We start from the raw sequence: 7,886 nt of genomic DNA, 5'->3' as shown, positions 1-7,886 counted from the left end.
AAACATGGCGGCCGGCAGGAGCAGCAGCACCGCCCAGTAAGCAGGAGCAGGAAAGCTTCTGAAAGTGGCAGTGGGAGGAAAACTTCAGAGGAGAGGGGGGAAGACCCACCTCCCACATGAACTGTAAATAAACACGCAGGCCTGACAACACGGGGGCAGTGTCACCTTTCCCAGTGCTTGGAAAGGGAAAAGCCTGTAGCAGAGGCTCCCACACAGGAGAACTCTGAGCAAACAAAGCCTGTGGGACCAGGTGAGTGTTAAGCTCACCCCAGAGATCTGCATAAATAATGCCGCCAGCTACAGGCTGAGAGCAGCAGGCAGGCAAGCCACAGTTGCAGATACCACTCTCAGAACTGTCTCCAGACGCTTTTTTTTCTTTTTCTCCCTACCTTTGATGAGAGAACAACCAAATTACACCTGCAAGCCGAAAAACTTACTGAAACTGTATTGCATTTGAACTTGGGACACTTGGTGGGGCTTTTTTATGTATGTGTATGTGTGTGTGTGTGTGTGTGTGTGTGTGTGTGTGAGTGTGTAGTTTTGTTCTAGTTTATGCATCCCCTTTGATGAGACAACTACAGAACAACATCTGAGGCACCAACTCCAGGACTGGAGATTGAGACGGACACCCAAATTATTAAGACTGAAACTGCATCGCATATAAACTTGGAAGTTTTTTGGTTTTTTTTTTTTTTTAATTTTCTATTTTCCATTTTATTTTAATTCATTTTTATATATAGATATTACTTTCATTTACTTATTTTTTATTTTTTTATCTTTGATTTTTCAGTCCTCTCTATGTCTCTCTAATGTCTGTTCAGCTTACTGTTGATTAGTACACTAACACTCCCTGTTTATACCTTTGAAACTCTCTTGTCTGATACCTTGTTCTGCTTTCTCCCTCTTGTCTGTATATTTGTTTTCCCCTTTTCTTTAACTTCTTGCTTTCCATCTCAGCTCACTCTTCCATTCTAAATATTACCATTGTTATTATTACAAGCTAGAAAATACTTAATTACACACAGTACAGGGACAGTAACAACACCAAGGACAATGACGGGAAGACAGAAAAAACAGGGAAACCAGTTTCCCCACAGCAAAAAATTAGTACAGGAACCAGAGGGGAATGAAGAGAACAGAAACTCAGATCCAGACTCCAACAAAATGAAGATAAACTATGCCAAAGGACCCAATGAAGCCCACAAGAATAATTTAAAAGAAGACATACTACAAGTACTCAATGAGAATTTTATAGAGATGATACTGGATAGGGTCAACCAAAATGTACAGGAGACACTCAAGAAATTCCAAGACAATAAAAATAGAGAATTTGAAAAAGCAAAAGAAGAAATAAAGGAAACTATAGAAGCACTGTATAAACACAAAAGTGAAAGAGAGAACACAATGAATAAATGGATAAATGAACTCAGGACAAAAATAGACAACAATAAAGAAGAAAACTGCCAGGATATGGAAAACCTCAGAAAAAAGAACAAAACAGAACTGCAAAACAAAACGGAAGGCCAATCCAGCAGAATAGAACAAACAGAAGACAGAATCTCAGAACTTGAAGATGAAATGGTAATTAAAGGAAAAACCAAAGAACTATTAATTAAACAACTCAAGACCTGTGAAAAGAAAATGCAAGAACTCACTGACTCCATCAAAAGACCAAACTTGAGAATCATGGGCATCGAAGAAGGAGAAGAGGTGCAAGCGAAGGGAATGCATAATATATTCAACAAAATAATAACGGAAAATTTCCCAAATCTAGAGAAAGATATTCCCATACAAATGCAAGAGGCCTCCAGGACACCAAACAGACCAGATCAAAATAGAACTACTCCACGACATATCATCATTAAAACAACAAGTTCAGAAACTAAGGAAAGAATATTGAAGGCTGTAAGAGAGAAAAAACAAGTAACATACAAAGGTAAACCCATCAAAATCACAGCAGACTTCTCAACAGAAACATTAAAAGCAAGAAGAGCGTGGGGTGAGATCTTCCGGGCACTGAATGAAAATAACTTCAACCCCAGGATACTCTACCCAGCAAAACTATCATTCAAAATAGATGGAGCAATAAAAGTCTTCCATGATAAGCAGAAACTAAAACAATATGTGACCACAAAGCCACCATTACAAAAGATTCTGCAAGGGATCCTGCACACAGAAAGTGACACCCAACTTAACCATGAAAAGGCAGGCAGCACCAAACCACAGGATAAGAAAAAGCAAGACAGTAGAGAGTAACATCAAGTTAGGTACACACAATCAAACCTTCAAACAACTAAGACAACTAAATGGCAGGAATCACCACATACCTATCAGTACTAACGCTTAATGTTAATGGACTTAATTCACCCATCAAAAGACACTGTTTGACAAAATGGATTAAAAAAGAAGATCCAACAATTTGTTGCTTACAGGAGACTCATCTCACCGAAAGAAATAAGCATATGCTTAGGATGAAAGGCTGGAAGAAGATTTACCAAGCCAATGGCCCCTGAAAACAAGCAGGAGTAGCAATACTTATCTCTGACAAAGTAGACTTTAAACCTACATTGATCAAATGAGATAAAGAAGGACATTCCATACTAATAAAAGGGGAAATAGACCAAAAGGAAATAATAATCATCAATCTGTATGCACCCAATGTCAACACACCCAATTTCATCAAACATACCCTGAAAGACCTAAAAGCATATATAAACGCCAACACAGTGGTTGTGGGAGACTTTAACACTCCATTATCATCAATAGATAGGTCATCCAAACAAAAACTCAATAAAGAAATCCAAGATCTAAAATATGCAATAGATCAAGTGGACCTAGTAGATGTCTACAGAACATTTCATCCAACCTCTACACAATATACATTCTTCTCAGCAGCCCATGGAACCTTCTCCAAAATAGATCATATCCTAGGGCACAAAGCAAGCCTCAGCAAATATAAGAAAATAGAAATAATACCGTGCATACTATCTGACCACAATGCAGTAAAAGTAGAACTCAACAACAAAAGTAAAGACAAAAAACATGCAAACAGCTGGAAACTAAATAACTCATTACTTAATGAAGAATGGATCATCGATGCAATAAAAGAGGAAATTAAAAAGTTCCTGGAAGTCAATGAAAATGAAAACACAACCTACCGGAACCTATGGGACACAGCTAAGGCAGTCTTGAGAGGAAAGTTTATAGCCATGAGTGCATATATTAAAAAGATTGAAAGATCCCAAATCAATGACCTAATGATACATCTCAAACTCCTAGAAAAACAAGAACAAGCAAATCCCAAAACAAATAGAAGGAGAGAAATAATAAAAATAAGAGCTGAAATCAATGAAATAGAAACTAAAAAAACCATACAAAGAATTAATGAAACAAAAAGTTGGTTCTTTGAAAAAATAAACAAGATCGATAGACCCCTGGCAAACCTGACTAAAATGAGGAGAGAAAAAACCCAAATTAGTAGAATCAGGAATGCAAAAGGGGAGATAACAACAAACACCATGGAAGTCCAGGAAATCATCAGAGACTACTTTGAGAACCTATATTCAAATAAATTTGAAAATCTAAAAGAAATGGAAAGATTTCTAAATACATATGATCATCCAAAACTGAACCAAGAGGAAATTAATCACCTAAATAGACCTATAACACAAAATGAAATTGAAGCAGCAATCAAGAGTCTCCCCAAAAAGAAAAGTCCAGGACCCAATGGATTCTCTGCTGAATTCTATCAGACCTTTAAAGAAGAACTGATACCAACCCTCCTTAAACTGTTCCACGAAATAGAAAGGGAAGGAAAACTGCCAAACACATTTTATGAAGCCAGTATTACACTTATCCCAAAACCAGGCAAAGACACCTCCAAAAAGGAGAACTATAGGCCAATCTCCTTAATGAACATTGATGCAAAAATCCTCAACAAAATAATGGCAAACCGAATTCAGCAACACATCAAAAAGATTATTCACCACGACCAAGTAGGCTTCATCCCAGGGATGCAGGGGTGGTTCAACATATGAAAATCAATAAACGTAATAAACCACATTAACAGAAGCAAAGACAAAAACCACTTGATCATCTCAATAGATGCAGAAAAAGCCTTTGATAAGATCCAATACCATTTCATGATAAAAGCTCCAAGAAAACTAGGAATAGAAGGAAAGTTCCTCAACATTATAAAAGCTATATATGACAAACCTACAGCCAGCATTATACTTAACGGAGAAAAATTAAAACCGTTCCCTCTAAAATCAGGAACCAGACAAGGATGCCCACTATCTCCACTCCTATTCAACATAGTACTGGAATTCCTAGCCAGAGCAATTAGGCAAGAAGAAGGAATAAAAGGAATACAAACAGGTAAAGAAACTGTCAAAATATCCCTGTTTGCAGATGACATGATCCTATACCTTAAAGACCCAAAAAACTCTACTCAGAAGCTTCTAGACATCATCAATAGCTATAGCAAGGTAGCAGGATATAAAATCAACATAGAAAAATCATTAGCATTTCTATACACTAACAATGAGCAAACGGAAAAAGAATGTATGAAAACAATTCCATTTACAATAGCCTCAAACAAAATCAAATACCTAGGTGTAAACCTAACAAAAGATGTGAAAGACCTCTACAAGGAAAACTATACACTTCTGAAGAAAGAGATTGAGGAAGACTATAGAAAGTGGAGAGAACTCCCATGCTCATGGATTGGTAGAATCAACATAGTAAAAATGTCGATACTCCCAAAAGTAATCTACATGTTTAATGCAATTCCCATCAAAATTCCAATGACATTCATTAAAGAGATTGAAAAATCTACTGTGAAATTTATATGGAAACACAAGAGGCCACGAATAGCCAAGGCAATACTCAGTCAAAAGAACAATGCAGGAGGTATCACAATACCTGACTTCAAACTATATTACAAAGCAATAACAATAAAAACAGCATGGTACTGGCACAAAAACAGACATGAAGACCAGTGGAACAGAATAGAGGATCCAGATATGAAGCCACACAACTATGAGCAACTTATCTTTGACAAAGGAGCTAAAAATATACGATGGAGAAATAGCAGCCTCTTCAACAAAAACTGCTGGGAAAACTGGCTAGCAGTCTGCAAAAAACTGAAACTAGATCCATGTATATCACCCTATACCAAGATTAACTCAAAATGGATCAAGGATCTTAATATCAGACCCCAAACTCTTAAGTTGATACAAGAAAGAGTAGGAAATACTCTGGAGTTAGTAGGTATAGGTAAGAACTTTCTCAATGAAACCCCAGCAGCACAGCAACTAAGAGATAGCATAGATAAATGGGACCTCATAAAACTAAAAAGCTTCTGTTCATCAAAAAAAATGGTCTCTAAACTGAAGAGAACACCCACAGAGTGGGAGAAAATATTTGCCAACTATACATCAGACAAAGGACTGATAACCAGAATATACAGGGAACTTAAAAAACTAAATTCTCCCAAAACTAATGAACCAATAAAGAAATGGGCATGTGAACTAAACAGAACTTTCTCAAAAGAAGAAATTCAAATGGCCAAAAACACATGAAAAAAATGCTCACCATCTCTAGCAATAAAGGAAATGCAAATTAAAACCACGCTAAGATTCCACCTCACCCCTGTTAGAATAGCCATCATCAGCAACACCACCAACAACAGGTGTTGGCGAGGATGCGGGGAAAAAGGAACCCTCTTACACTGTTGGTGGGGATGTAGACTAGTACAGCCACTCTGGAAAAAAATTTGGAGGCTACTTAAAAAGCTGGACATCGATCTACCATTTGATCCAGCAATACCACTCTTGGGGATATACCCAAAAGACTGTTACTCCAGAGGCACCTGCACATCCATGTTTATTGCGGCACTATTCACAATAGCCAAGTTATGGAAATAGCCAAGATGCCCCAGCACTGACGAATGGATTAAGAAAATGTGGTATCTATACACAATGGAATTTTATGCGGCCATGAAGAAGAACGAAATGTTATCATTCGCTGGTAAATGGATGGAATTGGAGAACATCATTCTGAGTGAGGTTAGCCTGGCTCTAAAAATCAAAAATCGTATGTTCTCCCTCATATGTGGACATTAGATCAAGGGCAAACACAACAAGGGGATTGGACTATGAGCACATGATAAAAGCGAGAGCACACAAGGAAGGGGTGAGGATAGGTAAGACACCTAAAAAACTAGCTAGCATTTGTTGCCCTTAACGCAGAGAAACTAAAGCAGATACCTTAAAGCAACTGAGGCCAATAGGAAAAGGGGAACAAGTACTAGAGAAAAGGTTAGATCAAAAAGAATTAATCTAGAAGGTAACACCCACGCACAGGAAATCAATGTGAGTCAATGCCCTGTATAGCTATCCTTATCTCAACCAGCAAAAACCCTTGTTCCTTCCTATTATTGCTTATACTCTCTCTACAACAAAATTAGAAATAAGGGCAAAATAGTTCCTGCTGGGTATTGTGGGGGGGAGAGGGAGGGGGCGGAGTGGGTGGTAAGGGAGGGGGTGGGGGCAGGGGGGAGAAATGAACCAAGCCTTGTATGCACATATGAATAATAAAAGAAAAATGAAAAAAAATACTTTTCCATCTAAGAAAATGCTGTTTATCCTAAAAAAAAAAAAAAAAGAGAGAGTTATCAGGAATAGCATAGTAAGCCATTTAAGGAATAATGTATTATCAACACAGCTGAAGTCCCTTGTGCACCCCATATCCTCTTTATTTCCCTTCCGTTATCCTTAATTTGGTATTTATCAATCTTATGGATTTCTTTTTATATTGCTATCATATTATATATATACACCCACAGGCAATATAATAATATATTGCATATTTAATGTTTTATATGATATCAATATATCATTGTACCCCTGATTTTATGCCCACATTATATTTGGGAAGTGAATCTGCATTTCTGTAGCTCTAGTTCAATGGCTTTCAAACTTTAGTGTGCACTAAAATTACCCAGAGGGCTTGTTAATAGAATGCTGGGCTCAACTGCCAGAGGTTCTGATTCAGTGGGTCTAGGGTAGGACTTAAGAATTTACATTTCTTATCACTTTCCCAGTGATGTCCATGCTATGTGTTCTGGAGATCCTTGCTCATTAATTTATTGTTAGACATGGATATCTGCTGTAAGATTATCACAGTTTATTCATTTTACTATTGGTGCATTTTTAGGTTGCTTTCAAATTCTTATTTTTATATGATGCTATGAATGTTGTGTACATATGGGAGAGTTTACTAGGAGACAAATAGCTTGTTCAGCATTCCATACATCCTTGCTAAATAGTTTCTATCATTTTATTTTTATTTATACCCCAACTTTCTTAAAGGGTTTCCATTGTTCACATCCCTTCCAATGCTGAACATGGTCAGACATTTTACTTTTTGCCAACCTAAGGATGCAATGTCCACTCTTGTCTTTATTTGCATTTCCCTGAGTTTTAAAGAGATTGATCACCTATAGCAAATGTCCTGCATTTTCCTGCCTCATCTGGGTTTGCCCCAAGCTTCACACATGACCCATAGCTGCTGGTTCCCCATTGCATTCAGGTTTTCCTCTTTTCTGCCTAAGGGCTTTACCCAGCAGGTATAGAGCTCCTTCATTGAGACCATCTTTACCTATTCCAGATGGTATCTCAGAGAGTTTCTGTGGGGCTTTATCCCTGTTGCTCACCATGGTGAACTCACCATTCATTCTTGTTTGGTTTTCTTTTGCCTTTCTACATTCCCTAGTTTAATGTGCCCACTTTGTTGTGACTCTTGGAATCACCTTCAAAATAAATACTACATCAAAGCTCTTGGTCCATGGTTTACATTTTGGGAAAGCAAACAAACAGTATCAT

The sequence above is a fragment of the Castor canadensis genome, chromosome 8 (genome assembly GCF_047511655.1).
Source record: "Castor canadensis chromosome 8, mCasCan1.hap1v2, whole genome shotgun sequence".
In the NCBI taxonomy this organism is placed as follows: Eukaryota; Metazoa; Chordata; class Mammalia; order Rodentia; family Castoridae; genus Castor; species Castor canadensis.
Note: the sequence above shows the minus strand (reverse complement) of the source record.